Raw genomic sequence first — 23,639 nt, forward strand, 5'->3', positions numbered from 1 at the left:
GAGAGAGAGAGGAGGAGAGAGAGAGAGGTGGAGAGAGAGAGAGGTCGGAGAGAGAGAGAGGTGGAGAGAGAGAGAGGTGGAGAGAGCGAGAGGTGGAGAGAGCGAGAGCGGTGGCGAGAGAGAGAGAGGTGGAGAGAGAGAGAGAGGTGGAGAGAGAGAGAGAGGTGGAGAGAGAGAGAGAGGTGGAGAGAGAGAGAGAGGTGGAGAGAGAGAGAGAGGTGGAGAGAAGAGAGAGAGAGGTGGAGAGAGAGAGGTGGAGAGAGAGAGAGAGGTGGAGAGAGAGAGAGAGAGGTGGATGAGAAGAGAGGTGGTGGAGAGAGAGAGAGGTGGGTGGAGAGAGAGAGAGAGGTGGATGGAGAGAGAGAGAGGTGGATGGAGAGAGAGAGAGGTGGATGGAGAGAGAGAGAGGTGGATGGAGAGAGAGAGGTGGATGGAGAGAGAGAGAGAGTGCGATGGAGAGAGAGAGAGAGAGGGCTGGATGAGAGCGAGAGAGGCTGGTGAGAGAGAGGTGGAGAGAGAGAGGTGGAGAGAGAGAGGTGGAGAGAGAGAGGTGGAGAGAGAGAGGTGGAGAGAGAGAGCTGCTCTTATGTCTCGCTCTCGTTAGTCTCGTAGGTGGAGAGAGAGAGGTGGAGAGAGCGAGTGAGAGAGAGAGGTGGAGAGAGAGAGGTGGAGAGAGAGAGGTGGAGAGAGAGAGGCTGAGAGAGAGGCTGGAGAGAGAGAGGTGGAGAGAGAGAGGTGGAGAGAGAGAGTGGAGAGAGAGGTGGAGAGAGAGGTGGAGAGAGAGGTGGAGGTAGAGAGAGAGGTAGAGGTAGAGAGAGAGAGGCTAGTAGCGAGAGAGAGAGAGGTAGAGAGGTCGAGAGAGAGAGAGAGAAATAAAATGCCAGCCTCCCAAAAAAAAACTACTTTGACCAAATACTTGCTAATGCTTGGTGAAAAAAGGAAGATATGGAAGGAAATCAGTTGGCCCTTTTTTGGTCTAGCATGCAGGCATATGGAGATGAGTCACTGGGTTCATTTCAGAAGCAGTCCGTTCTGGAGATGTTGAGCACTATTCTAGCACGCTTTCTCGGAGAAATGTGGCATCAGGTTTTTTGTCCCGCACACATTTCAATCGCAGGATTTTTTTTCCAGCTCCTCAGGAGCTATACAGCACCAGGGATATTTTTCCCCCACACTGGATCTTGGCAGGATTTCTTCAAAAAGGTAGAGGAAATGAGCTGGGTGGTTTCTTTTCTTCTAGGCAGGAAAACATCAACTGTAAGTGTAATTGGGGAATTTTTAAAAAAAGGAACTTTTATATGTTAATTGGTGTGTTAATGCTTTGCTTTGTTACTGGTTAAGTATTGTTTTATCATAAACTGATAATTTTGTTGTTTATTAAAGAAACCTGGTTGATTGATGTATTTTGTTCTGGGATAAAAAAAAGTGTATGATTGGCTGTATCGGTAACTGGGTAAACATTTAAATAGATGTGATCTGTGGAGAAGTGGAAAACAGTTCACACTCCAACTAAAACTGAAAACAATGTTTAAACCCGAAACAGAGCGTCGACTTCCTGACCTCTACAAACCTTGACATGTGGCTTCTCTGTAACCATTTTTTCCCAAGTCACCAAGGGTTCTGCTGTTTTCCGAGCCCAAATCACAGGTGGCCTCCAGCACAGGTGGCTTTCAAACAACATTCTGTCCTGTTGGTGAACTTGGGTTAAAAAAAAAAAACACATCCATGGAATCTTTTCAGTTGTAACACAAGTCCTCAAAAAAAATATTAAAAGAAATGGAAGCATTCTTGGAACAATTCAGAAGAACTTTTTTAGCCAGTACATAGCAAGCCCAACAAGAGAAGGGGCAGTACTAAACTTAGTTTTAGGGAGTGAAGCTGAGCAAGTGGAAGAGGTGTCAGTGGGAGAGCACTTTGGCTGTAGTGATTATATTTCAATTAGATTTAGCGCAGTTATGGAAAAAGACAAAGACCAACAGCAAGTTTTCAATTGGGGAAAGGTCAATTTTACTCAGCTTAGATGAGATTTGGCAAAAGTGGACTGGAAACAGCTGCTTGAAGGTAAATAAGTGTCAGAGCAGTGGGTGGCATTTAAGAAGAATATAATGAGGGTTCAAAACAAATTTATCCCCACAAAGAAAAAGGGTGGGACTCCCAAATCTAGAGCCTCCTGGACATCAAAGAGCATGGAGTAGGATAAGGCAAAAAAGGGAAGCTTATGTCAGATACGGAGAGTTCAATATTGCAGAAAGCCTAGAGATGTATAGAAAGTGCAAGGGTGAAACTAAAAACAAAATTCGGAAAGCAAGGAGAGGGTATGAAAAAGTATTGGCAAGTATTGTCAAGGAAAACCCAAAGATGTTTTATAAATACATAAAGAGTAAGAGGATAACTAAGGAAAGAGTAGGGCCAATTAGAGACCAAAAAGGGAACCTGTGTATGGAGGCAGAAGTCATGGGCATGGTTCTTAATAAATATTTTGTGCTGTCTTTACAGAAAGATGGTGCAAACATTGTAGTGTGAAATATTGGATGAGATAAACATAGTGAGAGAGAAAATATTAAGAGATTTAGCATCTTTGAAAGTAGATAAGGGCCAGGCCCAGATGAAATGTATCCAGGCTGCTAACAGAAGCAAGGGAGGAAAAAGCAGAGGCAATGACCTTCATTTTCTAATCCTCTCTTGCTACAGGTGGGATGCCGGAGGCCTATTAACATTGTACCATTGTTTTAAAAGGGAGGAAGGATAGATAGAGTAATTACAGACCTAACCTCTATTGTGGGCAAATTACTGGAAAAAGTTCTGAGGGACAGTATTAACTGTCGTCATTTACACAGGCAATGATTAATCAAAGTCAGACAGCATTGATTTGTTAAGGTAAGGTTATGTCTGTAATTTGATATAAATTTGAGGTAACAAGGAGAGTGCACTGAATTTAGTCAACATGGAGTTTAGCAAGGTTTTCAATAAGGTGGGCCAGAATGGTAATGGAATCAAGTAGCAAGTTGGATCCAAAATTAGCCCACTGGCAGGAAGCAAAGGGTAATGGTCAATGGGTGTTTGTGACTAGAAGGCACATAGTGGGATTCTGCAGGGCTCAGTACCAGGTCCTTTGTTTTTTATGGTATATATTAATGATTTAGACTTAAATGTAGGGGCACGATTAAAAAGCTTGCAGATGATACAAAAATTGGCCATATTGTTTATAAAGAAGAAAGCTGCAGACTTCAGGAAGAGATCAGTGAACTGGTCAGGTGGGCAGAAAAGTGGCAAATGGAATTCAATTTGGAGAAGTGTGAAATAATGCATTTGGGAGGGCTAATGAGGCAAGGGAATACACAGTAACTGGTAGGATACTGAAAAGTGTAGAGGAACAGGGTGACCTTTGAGTGCATGTCCACAGATCTGGTGACAGGACAGGTAGATAAGATAGTCAAGAAGGCATAAGGGATACTTTCCTTCATTAGCCTAGGCATGAATAGGCCATAGCTAACTGGCCTTGGGAGCCAAAGTTAACCACGGCAAGAGCGAGGCCATGTTCTTTGGGAACTGGGCTGACCGATCCTTTGTTCCCTTCACCGTCAGGTCAGATTACCTGAAGGTGCTGGGGATATGGTTCGGAAGGGCCGGGGCGTGCACCAAAACCTGGGAGGAGCGAGTAGCCAAGGTACGACGAACGTTGGGAATGTGGGGGCAGCGATCTCTCTCCATTGTGGGCAAGAATCTGGTCATCAGGTGCAAGGCGCTCACATTGTTGCTCTACGTGGCGCAGGTCTGGCCCATACCCCACTCCTGCGCTGTGGCAGTCACCCGAGCCATTTTCCGCTTCATCTGGGGATCTAAAATGGACCGGGTCTGGAGGGACACGATGTTCAAATCTCTGGACAAGGGTGGGAAAAATGTACCCAACGTGGCCCTCATCCTGATGACCTTAGTGTGCGGCTGCAACAAGGTGTGTGTAGATCTCCAGTACGCAAACTCCAAGTGTCACTACGTGCTGAGGTTCTATCTGTCCCCGGTGTTGCGAAGGATGGGCCTGGTCACATTGCCGCGGAATGCTCCATGCAGTTGGACCGTGCCGTACCACCTATCCTTCGTGGAGCAGTTTCTGCGGGAAAACACCTTTGACCACCGGTTCATCAGGCAGTGGTCTGCACGGAATGTCCTCAAGGCCCTACGGGAAAAGGAGACGGTGGATCCTGTTGGATGGTTCCCCGAGCAGACCGTCAAAATCATTTGGCGGAATGCCTCATCACCAGAACTTTCAAACAAGCACTAAGATGTAGCTTGGCTGGTGGTGAGAAGGGCCCTCCCCGTCAGATCCTTCATGCACACCTGAAGTCTCGCCCCCTCCGCACAATGCCCCTGTGGTGGCTGTGGTGGGGAAGAGACGGTCGCCCACCTCCTCCTGGAATGTGTCTTCGCAAAGCAGGTGTGGAAAGAGATGCAGTGGTTTTTGTCGAGATTCATCCCAAGCAGCTCTGTAACACAGGAGTCTGTGCTCTACGGGCTGTTCCCAGGGACGCACACCGAGACAAACATCAACTGCTGCTGGAGGACTATCAATTCGGTGAAAGACGCCCTTTGGTCTGCCCGAAACTTGCTGGTCTTCCAGCGCAAAGAGTTGTCCACCACCGAATGTTGCAGGCTGGCACACTCCAAGGTCCAGGACTACGTGCTGAGGGACGCACTAAAGCTTGGGGCAGCCGCAACAAAGGCTCAATGGGGAAAGACCACAGTGTAAGGTCCCCCCACCAAGCTGAACTGAGGGGCTGGATCCATAGGAAACCCCTTGAACTGTATCGTTAATATTTTCATTTGCTGTAAATGTAAAACTGTAATTGGCATGACAATTGTGAAATGGAAGGGTTGTGAAGAAACTCATGATAGTATTGAAGGAAACTGATCTCCCTTGCAATGTTTGTATGTTTTGGTGCTGTTTGAAACTGTTTGGCAAGGTAATTTTTTTTACAGATTTTTATGAATAAAGTATATTTTGGAAATAGAAAAAATGAATAGGCCATAGCTAGAGTACTGTATACAGTTCTGGTCATCGCATTACAGGAAGAATGTGATTGCACTAGGGAGGGTACAGAGGAGATTTACGAAGATGTTGCCTGGACTGGAGAATTATAGCGATGAGGGAATATTGGATAGGCTTGGGTTATTTTCTTTGGAACATAGCATGAGGGAAGATTTCATTGAGGTGTATAAAATTATGGAGGAGCTTGGAGTGTAGATGGGAAGGACCCATTTCCTTAGCAGAGAAATCAATAACCAGGGGACACATATTTAATGTAATTGGCAGACGGATGAGAGAGGATTTGTGGGGAAATTTTTTCAACCAGAGGCTGGTGGAGATCTGGAACACTCTTGTAGAAAGAGTGGTAGAGGCAGAAACCTTCATTGCACTTAAAAAAAAAAATACTTAGATGTGCAATTGATGTGCTGTAGCCTACAGGGAGAGGGACCAATAGCTGGAAAGTGCAATTAGGATGAATGGCTCTTTTTTTGGCCTGCATAGGCACAATGGGCCAAGTGACCTCCTTTGGCGTCTTAAATTTTTGATGTTTTGCTAAATTTAAGTAGTGTGTGGCCCTCCCACAGAATGTGACTGAGATATTGGCATTTTAGCAGAATGAGAGCCACAACTCAGATGCTTCGCATTGATGGGCAAAACCCCACTCCACTACAATGCAGTGAATTAGACAACAGCAGCCACCTGGCAGCAGGTCAAACTGCTTGTAAAGTATAAAATATTGGCTCGTGTGGAACAAATACCAGACTAAACTAGTTGGCCCAAATGGCCTGATCCTACAATATAAATTCTATGCCTTTCAATATGTATAACTTTTTTTTTTAAACACATAAAATTTTAAAAATCAACTTCAAGAAGGTATTTCTCTCGACAGAGATCTCTCAATGTAAGCAAATGTACCAGAATATTCTACTTTTATTCCCCTTCATATTCTAATCTCTTACATTTGTGAAATAAGTTAGCGGGCAATGTGAATTCTAAGCCATGTTGTATATTAGAGCTTTTACTATATCTATTATTTTAATACAATCCATTGTCTTGTATCAAAACAAAAGCTGGCTGATATATGCATACCTTGCAATCATTTTTTTTAAAATAAGCAGTATTTCTGATGCAATTATTTCTGGATCACACCACAAAGACTGCTTTTAGTTAATTTTCATATAATAGAGAGCAACCTTTTAACAACGTAATTCGTGTCTATACTTTAATCAGTGGTACACACAGAATGCACAATGGTAAAGGAGGATTCAGTTTATTCTTCTTGCATCTTTCCTTTTTTTAAAAAAAGCAAAATAAACCATGTATCCTAGTATCCACATGGCACAGTCAAACCTATACGAACTAATCTTGCTAAATTAATTTTCATAATCGAATGGACGATTCTGCAGTCACAAAAAGGTTCTATACAGCAGATTCTGTAATATCCTGTTTATCATAATAAATTGCACCAAATATCACAAACCACTGAAAAAACATTACTATTAGTAGGATGAAAGAGATTTCAAATTACACATCAGATACAATAGAGTGTGTTCAGAATTGATTGTACATTTGCAAACATGCTTCATAACATTGATTAACCAGAAAATGAACTTGAATTTATTTTTAAATGTCACGTTTCCTGAAGACGCTGACTGATAACAGAAATTGCAGGTACTGGTAGCTCTCCAATTCCTAACCCAAGTGACCATTCCTCACAACAGAGTATGAAGAACGACTGCTGCCAAGTTATGAGACAATGAAAGGCTTGATCATGTCCTTACAAGACATTCACACACACACTTTCCAGCAGGGGGAACCAGATAGTGATCAGGGGTGGGAAACCGGGCTGATTTTTCCCTCTTCCGCCCAGGGGCACCAGACCCAATTGCAGCAATTTTACTGACATCAGTTAACTCAGTACAGACCAGCAATTGAGGCAGTTACCTTCATGATCTGTATGACTCAGTGACATACTTGGAAGTGCAATTGCTCTCAAACTATCATGGGAAGTTTAAAAGTAGAACTGGGAAAAATGGTACATAAATTTCAAAATATTACTTTAATTAAAATGATGCTTATTTCAACAGCTTGGGATTAGTATAATAATGAAACTGCTTTGGCACGAGCAAATTATAGTACTTGTATTTATTTATCCCACTACCACAGCATGCAAATTCAGTTGAAAAGGTACAAAACCTACCCAAAAAAGCAAGAATTTATCCACCCACTTACCAATTTTTAAAAAATTCATTCATGGGAAGTGGGCATCACTGGCTATGCTAGCATTTATTGCCCATCCCTAATTGCCCTTGAGAAGGTGGTGGTGAGCTGCCTTCTTGAACCGCTGTAGTCCATGTGAGGTAGGTACACCCACAGTGCTGTTAGGAAGGGAGTTCCAGGATTTTGACCCAGCGACAGTGAAGGAATGGCGATATAGTTCCAAGTCAGGATGGTGTGTGACTTGGACGGGAACTTGCAGGTGGTGATGTTCCCATGCATCTGCTGCTCTTGTCCTTCGAGGTGGCAGAGGTCGCGGGTTTGGAAGATGCTAAGGAGCCTTGGTGTGTTGTATAATATGTCTATGTATAACATTCCAGCAATAATCTAGTTCCTGCTTCCATTAACTCAGACACTAATGTCACAGCTGCTTTTTGTCACAGTTATCAAAATAATTGAGTCTAATCACCGGCATTAATTTAAGGGAGGCAGTGAATTAATATTGTGAGTGTAGTGGTAATCTTGGGGCTGTAATGCAGCTCCAATCAGTGGTCACTACATGTTCATGGTTGCTTATCTCTTGACTTAAAGTAGGGAGTGCAGGAGTCTTCAGGGAGTTGATTACCACTGGCAGCACATGCGCATAAAATGAGCTGATTCAAATTTCCTGCGCGCTAGGGAGACTTCCCAGAGGATAGCAAATTTGAATCAGTTGATTTTATGCGCATGTGCTAGTGACAACTGGCTCCCTGAAGAGTTTCACGTTCCTTGGTAGCGGAATGGGCTAGATACTTCTGAAACTCCGAACTAACAATGTGGAATGTAGGGGCTGTGCACCCCCATATTTCACCCTTTGTAAACAAACTATAATGGCAAGTCTAGTGAGGCACCTCATGTACTGTTGAAAGAAACTGATCTGTATTACACTTTATGTAATGCCAAATTTAAAAAGTTATGTAATGTACTTCTGCAAATTTTATGAATAAAGTAGATTTTTGGAAAATAAACATATTTCACTCGAGCCTTGGAATAGGTCAGTCTTATTCACATAACCATCTGTGAGGCAGGTGGGGGATAGGCGTATGCCAAAGGATTAGGGATTTATCAGGTGTGGTACAGAAGGTAGGAATTTGATTGGGGTGAACTCTTCTCGGCTACAGAACTGCCTGAGATGTCTCAAAAAAACAGCAGGAGGATCATTTTCAGCAACATAGCTTCAGGACTTCACCTGCATTTGGAAACTACCACAAAGATCAAAGAGGACGTCACTTGGATACTCTGTGCAGGATATGGTATGTTTTTCATAAGACAACTTTAAAAACACAAATCTATGCCCATTATGTGTATTTTATACACAGTCCAACAACCTATATGACAGAAATGATTTTAAATAATGCTAAATATAAAACCCTGCAGCGGGTAAGGAACATTCAGCTGTAGAATATCATAATTTGAATATATCCTTGAGATATGGCAATTGAATATTCATAAGGTTTATTGAGTTAATGACATTTTTCAGTTTATCCAGTTTATGCAAATTTTTTTTAGCATCAGCTTACTCAAGAGAACCTACCTCAATGTTTAATTAATCTGAAATTATATTCAAAGCTTAATAAGAGTTCCACTAACTTCTTCTCATCTCTGTTAGGAAGGAAAGAACAAACTAAACAGAAGTGACATCAACTTGGTGCTGGAGTGTGGAATATGGTTTGTAATATAATTTAATCTGCTTCCTAAGTATTCAGGGTGCTGATTTTATTCCATTGTGAAGAACAGGTAGAGATTAGAGTTCACTATGTACAAAGAAGTTCCACTACACATTTTTTTTTTTTAATATAGGAAGTTGGCAAGGACTGCTGCTGAATCAGAAAACCTTGACCACAAATAAAAACAAGAACTGCTGGAAATACCCAACAGGTCTGGTAGCATCTGTGGAGAGAGAAGCAGAGTTAATGTTTCAGGTCAGTGACCCTTCATTAGAACAGAACCTCGACCACAAATGCAGTCACACCTTTTGTGAAAAGATACACACAGATAATTAATTCAAAGATAGGCTGTACCAACAACCTTCTGGCTAACAAACTCAGCATTTACTAAACCACCTTCCCAGCCTCCGCCATGAAAATAGGTAATATTCTGAGCTTTGCTGATTCTGAAATAATGATTATAATTATTTTATACCTTTGATTAAATTCAACTAGCTGTGCCCAAGCTCCCCGTTGTGGCCGCTTGATATTTTTTCTCTTTCTCCACAACCCCCCTTATTTTTCAAACATCTTTCCATCCACTAAAATAAATGTTTTTCCTGTTTAACTCACTGGCATTGCAGTATTTATTACTCAGCCAATCATTCTCGCCCAAATCCCATCTGGTCACAATTCAGACCATCCTCCTCCCCTCGTCACATCCCTCCAACAAACTGCCCAAATGTGTTGTGATCTGCCAAAGTTCAGGTAATTTAAAGTGTTTTGTATCATTTCCAAACATTCATCGTGGTTTCTGGAAAATGCTTGACAGAATCATTGAGAGATTTAAAGTTCTGTATGAGACATAAAAGCTTTATTACTTAGTATTTCATTATATAATTATACCCTAATAACATGATACCCTAAGTTGGATAGCTTGCTTGTACACAGATTTCAACAAAACATTTTCTTCTTAAGGTAACTGGTTATGAAATGGGAAAACGTTTACACTGCCTTAATTTTTATTGCTTCTTTCATGATTTGGTTCACTGTCTTGAAAAGAACACAAAACATACATTGTTCTATTAATCCAACTATGATATCACAATCAATCATTCATTCATCACAATGTGCTTCATAAGGTAACCAAAAATAGTACTGAACTATACCCTTAGCACTACAGCTTGAATGGACATTATATTTAGGTTAAATCAAAATAACCTGAACAGGCAGCAGCATCCCATGATTTGCAAGGTGATTGTCCAGATTTAATTCTTTATCCAGAAGCATGAATGTGTTTATCCAATGCATGCATCAAGTTCCTATTTCTCCACAGAAAAGTGCCATCAAACCTATGTTGGGAGTTTATAATTGGAGAAATGCAAAAATGCTTCAACTAGTAGTTTTTAAACCCGCAGAACGATCAAAACGTTGCAGGATTTATACATCATTCAGGTCTGCACAGCTTTAAATTTGCAACAAAAGGGATTCTATACTAACTTTTGTTTTTGATTGGAAGGCAACATCAAATTTACTTGGAGTTGTGAAGATGTAATAAATGATTGAATAGTTCATGACACTTTTGATTACCCCATTGTAAACAGTGCTTAGGATTTCTAACAGTCAAGGCTAAACCATTAGCTTTAAACACAGGACGTGTCTACTCAGCACAGTTGATTAACCCCTAATCATCCAGCTGCTCTTGGACCCAATTGTAAGTGTAATTACCTTTTTGTCAGGTACAATTTGCCTGATAAACATGTCAGAACACTTGCTGCTTAGTCTATTTCAACAGATAACTGCTGTCCATCCACAGCCTGCAGGCACAATTACCAAAGAAGAGGGCTGTTATAAAACACATAGAAGCTAATGCACTAAAGGAGGCTGAAAAAAGAAATCTCCACCTGACCTCTCGATAACCCAAGCAGGAGATTAGCCTATTTCCAAACAAGCAGGCTGTCACACACAGCTTGGCCAATTGCTCCCATTGCCACTGTGCATACAGTTCTTACACAGGCTAATGAGGACAGACTGTTATGCTATTACTGCATTGCTATTATTTCTATACCCTTTCTTAAGCCAAGTATTGTAAATGCTTTTCATCAATGCAACAGCAGAAAGGGGCCCAAAATCTGAGGAAGCATAAAAGGTGAAAAAGTTCAGAAACAGATTTTAATTGGAACTTAAAATGTCAATGCTGCATAATCATGAGAAACCTGATGCATGTTTTGATCACATTGATGCTTTAAATATCATATAGGTCTAATTATTTGCAGCATTCTTTTTAAAACTTCAAAATGTTTCTGAAAAAAAAAATCACCTGAGGGAGACTCCTATTTGCCATCTCAAAATGCAAATAGCATTTTTTTCCACACTTGGCCTTTCAATTAAGGTGAATTAAGCTCCTTCTTTTATCAGGTGTTGACTGGCTCTCAGACATATTTACTCATCCCTATTAGTACCCATCCCCTCACATTCCCTACTGAGAGTGGTTATCAAGGAAATGAATGTATACAAACTCGTAACACTGTTATACACACAACAAAGCTAACACTTCCTGAAATGGTAGCAATTTATTACCCGCTCAATGGCCAAGCTACAAAAATTACCTATACTTCACGGGTTTGCGTCACATACCAAAAATCCAACAAAATCCTTGACTGTTTTTGTTAAACCTGCATTTGCTTTGATCAGAGGTGCAAACAGCTTCTCTGAGGGATATGAAAACCACCTGCTGTGGTTGGCAGGGCAGCTGCTAATTGGTAAATTCTTCAGAACTTTCCTAACAGATCCCAGGTTTTTACAGGAAAGTAAAAACAAAAGCATCGACTGTAGCACAATGAAAGCCAGCTCACGGGGGACCATGCATCAAAGGAAAATAAAACAAGCTGTGTCCTCAAAACTCTCAAAATAGTGCATCTAAAAACTCTCCTCAGTATTGAAATTTGCTCAACAGAAATTATAAAGTGATCACGTTAGTTTGAGATTAAAATAATTATTGCTAAATACAAAAGTGGTGCTACCCTAATTTCTAAAGAATTACCCCTTCACACACTTAGTGTGCAGAGAATGAAACTCCCATAAGTTTTGACAGCTGGAACAGAGGGATTTGCTATTTTCCCGAGGAAGAAGCCATGGTTATTTGGGTTCATACTAATCCTGCTCAACCTTCATTTCTCCCCCCAGGCAACATACTTTCCCAAAACTAGACCCTCAGGCTATTGCACAGTGGGAAGTCCGGACTTGTTATATTCATAACTAAGCCCAAAGGCACCAATGTTGTTCTAATCTCAGACACACCCACATAACCCAGGCTGAAGGACAAAAAAAAACACGCTATGGGAACTGCATATCTCAGCAAGTTATACTGCTGGTGGACCTGAACTATTATTTCTCGACCTTAAAATCTACAAGCTGTGTAACACACAAAAGAATCAAAGGCACAAACATCTTAGCACATATTTTTCATTAGATAGCACAGCCTTATCTGCAAAAACTGTCTTACAAGACACTTTCCCAACATGGCAACATATAGAAATGGTCAGGGCATTATTTTATGTGATAATAACTGTGCCATTATACAACTGCATTCATGTTGATGCATAGCTGTTTCCGACATACAGCAGTGTGAAAAGTGGCAGAATGAAGCGGATCAGACTGGTAATGTGACCTCGGAGCAGTCATACCAGGAGGTGAGAGAGCCCCTCTCAGACTGCCTTATACAGCTGGACTTTGTACCAGGTATAGTATAACTCCAGCCCATTGCAAAGGTGACTACTAAACATGCTTTTGAATGATTTTGTTAGCAGAGAAAGAATGCTCCTGCAATAACTTTAAAAATTAACAAATTAACCAGCACGACAGTGTACATGTGTGCTAGAGATACCAGTCTGAGACCAATATCAGCACTATAAAGTACCATTACTACAATTCATTAATCAGATGCCAGGTTACCAAATAACAATAGCTGTAGAATAAATTAACCTGAAGAAAAACTGCTAAGTTATGAAAAGCTTCCCATTTTATTACTCTTGCTACTTAAAAAACAACATATTTTCGATTAATCTCTTTTTCATGTTTTTGAGATCAACTTGCCAGTATCTCATCCCATTTGCAAAGCACAATCTTGGAAAAGGCAACATAATCTGCACACAAGGGTATTAATTAACTTGGCTCCTTACTGGCTGTGGATTTTGCATGGAGTAGAATAAACCCTCTGTAGGGAGAGGTTGAATGGATTTGATGTCATTCTCCCCAGCTGGGGCAAGTGAATTTCTATCAAATCTGTTCCCTTTTGCTGACATGAGCAGGGGTGTTTTGACTGGGATAATGAGCTAGAGATCAAAGAGACCAATTCTTAAAATTGCAAAGCATTATGTATGTATGGTTTTAAAAACCACTTTAGCATTAAGGTACACAGATAGCTGCATGGTTCCTTTCTTTTTTTGTATGGATTAAAAGGAATTTTGAGGTGTCCATTATTACCTACTTCTTTATTTAGCATTGCTGTACCTGGGTGACAGGGCAGAACCCCTTTGATTACATTTAGAATAACTTAAAATCCTTCTACTATTTTGTTTGGGCAGATACATTTCAAGGTTTGAACTAAAGACCATCTAGATTTGACAAGGTTGAATACTTAAAAATATTAATTTACATTATATCAGTTATATATCATATGACAACATATGAAATACATTTTACAGCTAAAAGTATAAATGTAATAACATCTGTACATAAAATTAAGTTGGGCAACCAATGGACACCCATGGCAGCGTGTCAACTGGCTATTCTATTATGGAGGCCATTACAACCAAATCTGATTCTATCCTCATCCAACATTTAATAATTTGTATTTATTAGCATCTTTAACATTATAAAAACATCCCAAGGTACTTCACAGGAGCATCACTGAGCTACATTGCGATATTAGGGCAGATGACCAAAAGCTTGGTTAAAGAGCTTAAAAGAGGAAAGAAAAGTAAAGTAGAGAGTCAGAGAGGTTTAGGGAGGAAATTCCAGAGCAAGAGCTAGGCAGCTGAAGGCATGGCCATCAATAGCAGTGTGATTAAAATTGGGATTGCTCAAGAGGCCAGAATTAGCAGAGTGCAGGGTTGCGGAGCTGGAGAAGATTACAGAGATTGGGAGGGGCGAGGCCACAGAGGGATTTGGAAACAAAGATGAGAATTTTAAAATTGAGGTGTTGCTTAAGGGGAGCCAATGAAGGTCAGTGAGCACAGGGGTGATGGGTGAATGGAACTTGGTGAGTTAGGACAGGGGCAGAGTTTAAGACAACCTCAAGTTTGCGGAGGGTAGAACATGAGAGGCTGGTCAGGAGTACGTTGGAATAGACAAGTCTATAGGTAACAAAGGCATGAATGAGGGTTTCAGCAGCAGATAAGCTGAGGCGGGGCGGAGTCAGGCACGTCCTATAATGCATCTGGACTTGTAACAGGGGTCACTAGATAATGATTCTTCTTTGGCCTCCTTATCTTGAGAGACAATGGATAAGCACCTGGAGGTGGTCAGTGGTTTGTGAAGCAGCACCTGGAGTGGCTATAAAGGCCAATTCTAGAGTGACAGGCTCTTCCACAGGTGCTGCAGAAAAATTTGTTTGTCGGGGCTGTTACACAGTTGGCTCTCCCCTTGCGCCTCTGTCTTTTTTCCTGCCAACTACTAAGTCTCTTCAACTCGCCACACTTTAGCCCCGCCTTTATGGCTGCCTGCCAGCTCTGGCGTCGCTGGCAACTAATAATGATTAGGGTTGGAAATTCTGGTCAAATTTTGTCCTCCATAGTAGCATTGTAGTCCCTTCATTTTTACCTGGCACTAGTGATTAGAATTTCAGTCCTTTTTATAACAATAATCCGGGAATTTACCCAATGGGCCAGTTTCTTCTTTTATAAAGCACAAGGACTGATACTACCAAGATGATCGTGAATGTCACCCCTCAATGACGATACCAGAGAAAATGAAGATAAACTTTTGAAACCTGTTGGGTAGGAACCCCCCCCACCGAAAAAGTATGCTATTTTAAAGGATGCAGGCTTGAGAAAAAAGGCTGGACGGCCTGCAAAGTCCCCTCATTTGATAACACAAAGGTAAATTTATAAATTCTATTTAGTGGATTTTCCCTGCAAAGAAAATATTTCTGCAGTCAGAGTTGGAGAAGGAAGAGCTATTGCCAGAGCATGCATCTTTGGGAGGACTAATAAACAGAGTGGGAAGCTTAAATCGTTGAATTGATTAGAGACAATATGCATCTATGTGAGATATATTCAGTGACTACTTTAAATGATGCCACTGTGTGTTAATCAGGATTTTCAGGTGCAAGGGCAAAATTTAATTTTATCCAAATGGAAGGCATTTGGGATGAAAAGGATAGATCAACTCATTCACAAAGACTCCTTTTGCTCATTTTGTGATCTTGAAAGGCAATGTATTATGGATTGCATAGTCTCCAATTTTTCAGTTAAGAAATTTGGGCGCAGCAGAGAAATGTATTCAAAAATCGGAGAATGAGTCCTACTTGAAGCAGTTCCTGGAGGAGAAAACAAACAATGCCTGTATCCCAGTGGTAGCTTTTGGCTTTGTGTAAGGAGGCGAGGTCCGGGAAAGTGAATAAAGTCTTAGTGGCCTGGGAGAAGCATTTAAACGTTCAGTGGGTCTTGATCTCATGGAAGGTTAATTGGACAAATGTGAGTGGGCAACACAGAAGCTTAGCATTCACTTGGTGTAGTAAAAATCTTTCTATAGATCATATAGGCATCACAAGGGTCAGATCAAAACTGGAAATGTAAAGTGCAAAAAAGCTTTTGTTACATTGCCAGAAATGAAGATAGTTTTGAACAGGAGAACTAATGGAGAAGAATATTCATTTTAATTACATTTAGATGCCAAGTTTAATATTAATTTATGCATCTTTGTTAAGTCTATTAAAACCCTATTATATTTCTAGTGGTTCTAAGAATTCTCAAAGCCTTAGGGCTTGTTGTCATACTCGAGCTTCAAAACATTATTAAGGTCTACTATTTCCACAAGTTTTCATTTAAATTCAAACTGGCATTCAGAACTTAATAACCTAAGCTTGTTATCTTTCCCTTTTTAAGTGAAAAACCTTTTTCATCCTTTAAAATTAGTATTCCTAATTTAAACATGTTTATTCAACAACAGTTGTCTGGAGTTACAAGGCTGTAATTAAATTGAGGGATAAATTGAGGGTGACAAACAGAGAAAAGCTCGAGCAATTTGATCAATATTCCAAATTCTACAATTGAATTTCAGCCTTCAAATTATAACCATGTATGCATGTTACATGATTACATACAAATAATTGTAATAGCAGTATTTTTTTCAGCAAAGGCATATAAGCAAAGAGGATAAACATTCCTTAACTTCTGAAGACTTAATTTATACTATTAAAAGGTACAGCCTAGTAAGATTATTTGTATATGGTATTATATTAGCAATAATCAAGGTATAGTTCTCATCAGCTACCTGTGGGCTGTACAGTACAGCAAGAGTAAAAATTTGCATATTAGCAGCAAAATGCTGACCTCCTCTCTAATAATCAGAAAATTGTTTTACAAAGATTTTGAATGTGTTCCATCTGTTTTTTCTCCTTTTAATCTTGTATACAAGATGTGTTTCAAGGGGCTTTTTGAACTTAGTGCAAACTATTAATGAGAAGCCTATACCCCACTAATATTCAGCAGCTGATACAATAAGGCAGATATTTGCAGGATGCAAGATTTATCTCTGTGCTAATGATTTTCAATTGTATATCTTTCCCTTTATCGCTCCTTTCTTTACACATTTACAGGTATCTAGAAGTATTGTTTCTTGTTGGGGTATAAAATTATTTATGTTAAGATAGTGGGCCAATTCTAAATTTGATATTTAGTGATATCCCCTTAAAAAGAGTAAATGCATAATGTAATGTATTCTATGTGAAGAGCTTTAGGGCATTTCTGATTAATTTATATAGCACCTTAACAAATCTAAGTTTTTTCTTTCTTACAAATCTCTCCAGATGCACGCCTCTTGCATTAAATTATCTATTTTTTCCAATTGGTCCTTGGAAAGGTAGCAACATTTGGATTAGTTCAGTATCATAACAACTAGGTTACCATACTGAAGACCACGAAGGTATGGATCAGGAACCAGTATCTTGCAGGGATTCATGCTGAAAGCACAGTTGTTTATATTATACATAAATGATCTGGGCTCAGAAAGTGGAGGTATAGTGTCTAAATTTGCAAATGATACCAAATTGGGGGGTATATCTATTAACATGGAGGAGTGCATCAAAATACAGGAAGACATTAACAGGTTTGCAGAGTGAGCGAATCAATGGCAAATTAAATAAAAGCAGAAAATGTTGGAAAACATTCAGCGGGATAGGCAACATTTGTGGAAAGAAACAGATATTCTCCCTTCACAGATACAAAAGCAAAATACTATACAGAAAATGCTGGAAATACTCAGATGGTCAGGCAGCATCTGCAGAGAGAGTAGTTCTGATGAAAGGTCATAGACCTGAAATGTTAACACTGTTTCTCTCTCTGATGCGTGCGTATGTATATATACATATATACACACACACACAGACATATATATATATGTATGTATGTAAAAAAAGTATGTAGAGCCTATCTCTGGACTGTGCAATCTTGGGCCTATAAAAATGCAATCCTGAATTCTAATTGACACTCCTTTCTGTTAACAAAGTGACTCAACTGGCTGAAGTTTTTTCACTTGTGAACAATCGTGGATCATGCTTTATAACGCCCCTTTGAAGTACCTTGGAACGCTTTGTTACGTTAAAGGTGCTATGTAATACAAGCTGTTGTTGACATATGCTTTGATCAGCCAATCTAGTAACTTTAGGCAAGCATCCCATGCAGACAGAGCTTGGCATGATTTGCAGCCGCACTTTGTGAAACTGCTAACTGGTGAGTGAAGGCGGGGGTGGGGGGCAATCAGGATAAAACCTTGTGCAATAAAGATGCTTTCTATGACACAGCTCAATAATTATCCTGCAAGTTTGCTTCTTGATGAATTTATTCAAATTTCTCAGATTGAAGGATCAAGAATGAGAGGGTATCGATACAAGATTCTTCACCTAGAGGGTTGAGACTATGGAATTCATGTCTATGGTTCGTGGCTGAGGCAGAAACAATGTCAACATTTAAGATTAGATTAAATAAGTGGATGAAGGAATATGGTTAAAGGCATATGGGGACAGGTTGGGTAAATGTGATTACAACTATTTGCTCAAATGGAGGATAAATGCTGACAGACAGGTTGGGTCAAATGACTGGTTTCTGTGCTGTAACTTCTAACCTTCTAAGCACATCAGAATAGTGGGGCCAAAAATCATTCTTTCTTCTGGCTTTGAAAGACTTCATCAATAGAGTAGAAGTACAAGTTTGATAACATATTGTACTCCAGTAGACTCCATAACATGGACAATGACAAAACATCTCATTTGGAGAAAAAGTTCTTGAAAATTGAGACCATTACAGGATTTGCTCTACTTCACAAAATGGAACTGTTCGGATTGATTTAAAATGTTAGGTGACAGCTTGCATAGTACCCTAATATGATATGACATCCCAGACATTTTATAAATGAAATTATTTCAGACATTGAACAGGAATTAGAAGGAGAGGGAAAATGATGGATAGTATAACAACAACTTGTATTTATATAGCGCCTTGAACATCAAAGTGTACCAAGGCGCATCACAGAGGCATTATAAAACAAAATATGACATTGAGACACACAAGGACATATCAGAACAGGTGGCCAAAAGCTTGATCAAAGAGGTAGGTCGTAAAGAGCGTCTTAAAAGGAGGAAAGCGAGGTGGAGAGATTTAGGGAAGGAATTCCAGAGCTTAGGACCTTGGCAGCTGAAGGCATGTTCACCAATGGTGGAGTGATTAAAATCAGGGAAGTTCAAGAGGCTGGAATTAAAGGATATCGGAGGGTTGTAGGGCTGGAGAGGATTACACAGATACAGAGGGGTGAGGCCATGGTGGGATTTGAAAACAAGGATGAGAATTTTAAAACTGAGGTGTTGTTTAACCGGAACCAGTGTAGGTCACTGAGTGTGGAGGAATGGGTGAAAGGCATTTGGTGCGAGTTAGGACACAGGCAGCAGAGTTTTGGATGACCTCAAGTTTATGGAGGGTAGAATGTGGCAGACCAGCCAGGAATGCATTAGAATAGTCAGGTCTGGAGGTAACAAAGGCATGGATGAGGGTTTCAACAGAAGAGATAAGGCAGGGGTGGAGACGGGTGATGTTACACAGATGGAAATAGGCGGTGTTACGGATGGCATGGATATGTAGTTGAAAGCTCACCTCGGGTCAAATATGACATTGAGGTTGTGAAGAGTCTGCTTCAGCTTCAGACAGTTGCCAGGGAGAGGGATATAATCAGTGGTGAGGGAGCGGAGCTTGTGGTGGGGACCAAATGTATGGTCAAAAAGCGAGCTTCTGAAAGTAGGGAGGATGTGACAAGGCAGAAAGCTTTTGAAGAATTTCAGAGTGCATGATTAATGAAGACTCTGCCACTGACTGGGTCAAAAGAATCTAAGTTTGAAATTATTGATTGTGATCATAATGAATGCATCATGCATTCAGAAGACATTACCCTGGTTGCTATTTTAACAATGGCATTAACCTGTTTATTTTAAATGGGGAGTTCCTCTATTAAAATAATGAAGAGTTCAAATAATAAAAAATAAATAAAATAAAATCTTACGAACTTTGAGCATTTGTCTGTTATTATGACAAACAGTAATGTTTAACCTCTCATTTTAAGGTTTTAAAATGAAAAAAAAATTGAAATGCACTGTAGGTTGATCAGCATTGAAAAAGAGGAAAAGACACATCAGAACTCCAATCATATTGGTTTACCCATATCCCTACTGCAGCTACTTAAAAATAAAATTTCAATCAGCATACTCTCAATCTAGGAAATCCCCCATCTGTCTCTCAGTCACCATAGGGTCTGAGACAGGAGCAGATGCAGTAGTGAGCCAGTTTTGTCTGGTAACTGTATATACATTCCCAGTTGAGATTATTGGAGGTACCTGTTGCAAATGTTCTTAGTTCACAAATTAATGTGACAATGAAAGGAACTTGATTCTGTGAAGTTATATATTGAAGTCCGAACAAGTATCTTTGTTTTCACATATAAAATAATCTTTCCAGGAGAAAATTTTTACACAAAAGGCAAATTATAGTAGGCTTCAAAATGCAGTAAAATGCACCACATAATGTGCCAAAAATTAAAAATTTCTGGGGAGCAGCAATATGCCCCAGACCTTGCTGGAAAATAAATGAACAGGAAAAGACCAGCTGTTCAATCAAACCTGTCCTACACCTATGATGGCTGAAGCACCATGACTGGACACTTCCTATCCCCATCCGCGCAGCCACGGAACATCATGGCTTCAGCACGTGCATCCCCCTTCAGTAATTTATTACACCAATACAAACTGCACTTTTGTTTACTTTAGGTTTCTTCTGTGAAATGAAAGTGATTGAATGTCGAGTATACCTGAAGCTTAATTTAATACAAGCGCATGCCCTTTCTATCTACTCATTTGTCTTCATAAGCTACAATATATATTTTCAGGACTCTTTCAGCTGTCAGATTTTGCTAGTTTTCTACATTTGTATGTATAAACACTTTGGTATGTTTTAGTACGTTATACAAAGAACAAAGAACAGTACAGCACAGGAACAGGCCATTCGGCCCTCCAAGCCTGCGCCGATCTTGATGCCTGCCTAAACTAAAACCTTCTGCACTTCCGGGGATCATATCCCCCTATTCCCATCCTATTCATGTATTTGTCAAGATGCCTCTTAAGCGTCGCTATCGTACCTGCTTCCACCACCTCCCCCGGCAGCAAGTTCCAGGCACTCACCACCCTCTGTGTAAAGAACTTGCCTCGCACATCCCCTCTAAACTTTGCCCCTCTCACCTTAAACCTATGTCCCTAGTAACTGACTCTTGCACCCTAGGAAAAAGCTTCTGACTATCCACTCTGTCCATGCCGCTCATAACTTTGTAAACTTCTTTCATGTTGCCCCTCCACCTCCATCGTTACAGTGAAAACAATCAGTTTATCCAGCCTCTCCTCATAGCTAATGCCCTCCAGACCAGGCAACATCCTGGTAAACTTCTTCTGTACCCTCTCCAAAGCCTCCACGTCCTTCTGGTAGTGTGGCGACCAGAATTGCACGCAATATTCTAAGTGTGGCCTAACTAAAGTTCTGTACAGCTGCAGCATGACTTGCCAATTTTTATACTCTATGCCCCGACCGATGAAGGCAAGCATGCTGAATGCCTTCTTGACTAGCTTATCCACCTGCTTTGCCACTTTGTGACCTGTGGACCTGTACGCCCAGATCTCTCTGCCTGTCAATACTCCTAAGGGGTCTGCCATTTACTGTATACTTCCCACCTGCATTAGATCTTCCAAAATGCATTACCTCACATTTGTCCGGATTAAACTCCATCTGCCATTTCTCCGCCCAAGTCTCCAACCGATCTATATCCTGCTGTATCCTCTGACAATCCTCATCACTATCCACAACTCCTCCAACCTTTGTGTCATCCGCAAACTTACTAATCAGACCAGCTACATTTTCCTCCAAATCATTTATATATACTACAAACAGCAAAGGTCCCAGCACTGATCCCTGCGGAACACCACTAGTCACATCCCTCCATTCAGAAAAGCACCCTTCCACTGCTACCCTCTGTCTTCTATGACTGAGCCAGTTCTGTATCCATCTTGCCAGCTCACCTCTGATCCTGTGTGACTTCACCTTTGTACCAGTCTGCCATGAGGGACCTTGGCAAAGGCTTTACTAAAGTCCATATAGATAACATCCACTGCCCTTCCTTCATCAATCATCTTTGTCACTTCCTCAAAAAACTCAATCAAATTAGTAAGACACGACCTCCCCTTCACAAAACCATGCTGCCTCTCGCTAATAAGTTCATTTGTTTCCAAATGGGAGTAAATCCTGTCCCGAAGAATCCTCTATAATAATTTCCCTCTCACTGATGCAAGGCTCACCAGCCTATAATTTTCTGGATTATCCTTGCTACCCTTCTTAAACAAAGGAACAACATTGGCTATTCTCCAGTCCTCTGGGACCTCACCTGTAGCCAATGAGGATGCAAAGATTTCTGTCAAGGCCCCAGCAATTTCTTCCCTTGCCTCCCTCAGTATTCTGGGGTAGATCCCATCAGGCCCTGGGGACTTATCTACCTTAATGCTTTGCAAGATGCCCAACACCTCCTCCTTTTTGATAACGACATGACCCAGACTATCTACACTCCCTTCCCTAGGCTCATCATCCACCAAGTCCTTCTCTTTGGTGAATACTGATGCAAAGTACTCATTTAGCACCTCACCCATTTCCTCTGCCTCCACACATAGATTCCCTTCTCTGTCCTTGAGTGGGCCAACCCTTTCCCTAGTTACCCTCTTGCTCTTTATATACGTATAAAAAGCCGTGGGATTTTCCTTAATCCTGTTTGCCAATGACTTTTCATGGCCCCTTTTAGCCCTCCTGACACCTTGCTTAAGTTTCTTCCTACTGTCTTTATATTCCTCAAGGGATTAGTCTGTTCCTAGCCTTCCAGCCCTTACGAATGCTTCCTTTTTCATTTTGACTAGGCTCACAATATCCTGCGTTATCCAAGGTTCCTGAAACTTGCCAAACGTATCCTTCTTCCTCACAGGAAGATGCTGGTCCTGGATTCTAATCAACTGAGGTTTGAAAGACTCCCACATGTCAGATGTTGATTTACCCTCAATTATAGCCACTCCCAATCTAAATTCTTCAGTTCCTGCCTAATATAATTAGCCTTCCCCCAATTTAGCACCTTCACCCGAGGACTACTCTTATCCTTATCTACAAGTACCTTAAAATTTATGGAATTATGGTCACTGTTCCCGAAATGCTTCCCTACTGAAACTTCGAACACCTGGCCGGGCTCATTCCCCAATACCAGGTCCAGTATGGCCCCATCCCTACTTGGACGATCTACATATTGTTTCAAGAAGCCCTCCTGGATGCTCCTTACAAATTCTGCCCCATCCAAGCCCCTAGCACTAAGTGAGTCCCAGTCAATATAGGGGAAGTTAAAATCACCCACCACTACAACCCCGTTACCTTTACATCTTTCCAAAATCTGTCTACATATCTCCTCCTCTACCTCATGCTGGCTGTTGGGAGGCCTGTAAAAAACCCCCAACATCTTGACTGCACCCTTCCTATTCCTGAGCTCCACCCATATTGCCTCGCTGCATGACCCCTCCGAGGTGTCCTCCCGTAGTACAGCTGAGATATTCTCCTTAACCAGTAATGCAACTCCCCCACCCCTTTTACATTCCCCTCTATCCCGCCTGAAGCTTGGGCGGCACAGTGGCGTAGTGGTTAGCACCGCAGCTTCACAGCTCCAGAGACCCAGGTTCGATTCTGGGTACTGCCTGTGCGGAGTTTGCAAATTCTCCCTGTGTCTGCGTGGGTTTCCGCCAGGTGCTCCAGTTTCCTCCCACCTCCAAAAGACTTGCAGGTTGATAGGTAAATTGGCCATTGTAAATTGCCCCTAGTGTAGGTAGGTGGTAGGAGAATGGTGGGGATGTGGTAGAGAATATGGGGTTAGTGTAGGGTTAGTAT

The 23,639-nt window shown here is 41.0% G+C and overlaps 1 protein-coding gene across 2 annotated transcripts in view; it reads right to left on the reverse strand.

Moving 5' to 3' along the window:
- Positions 1-23,639, reverse strand: part of LOC137380584 (exocyst complex component 6-like) — a 275,778-nt gene that overhangs the window by 46,356 nt on the left and 205,783 nt on the right. The window lies entirely within an intron of this gene.

This window comes from Heterodontus francisci, chromosome 20 (genome assembly GCF_036365525.1).
Source record: "Heterodontus francisci isolate sHetFra1 chromosome 20, sHetFra1.hap1, whole genome shotgun sequence".
Taxonomy (NCBI): Eukaryota; Metazoa; Chordata; class Chondrichthyes; order Heterodontiformes; family Heterodontidae; genus Heterodontus; species Heterodontus francisci.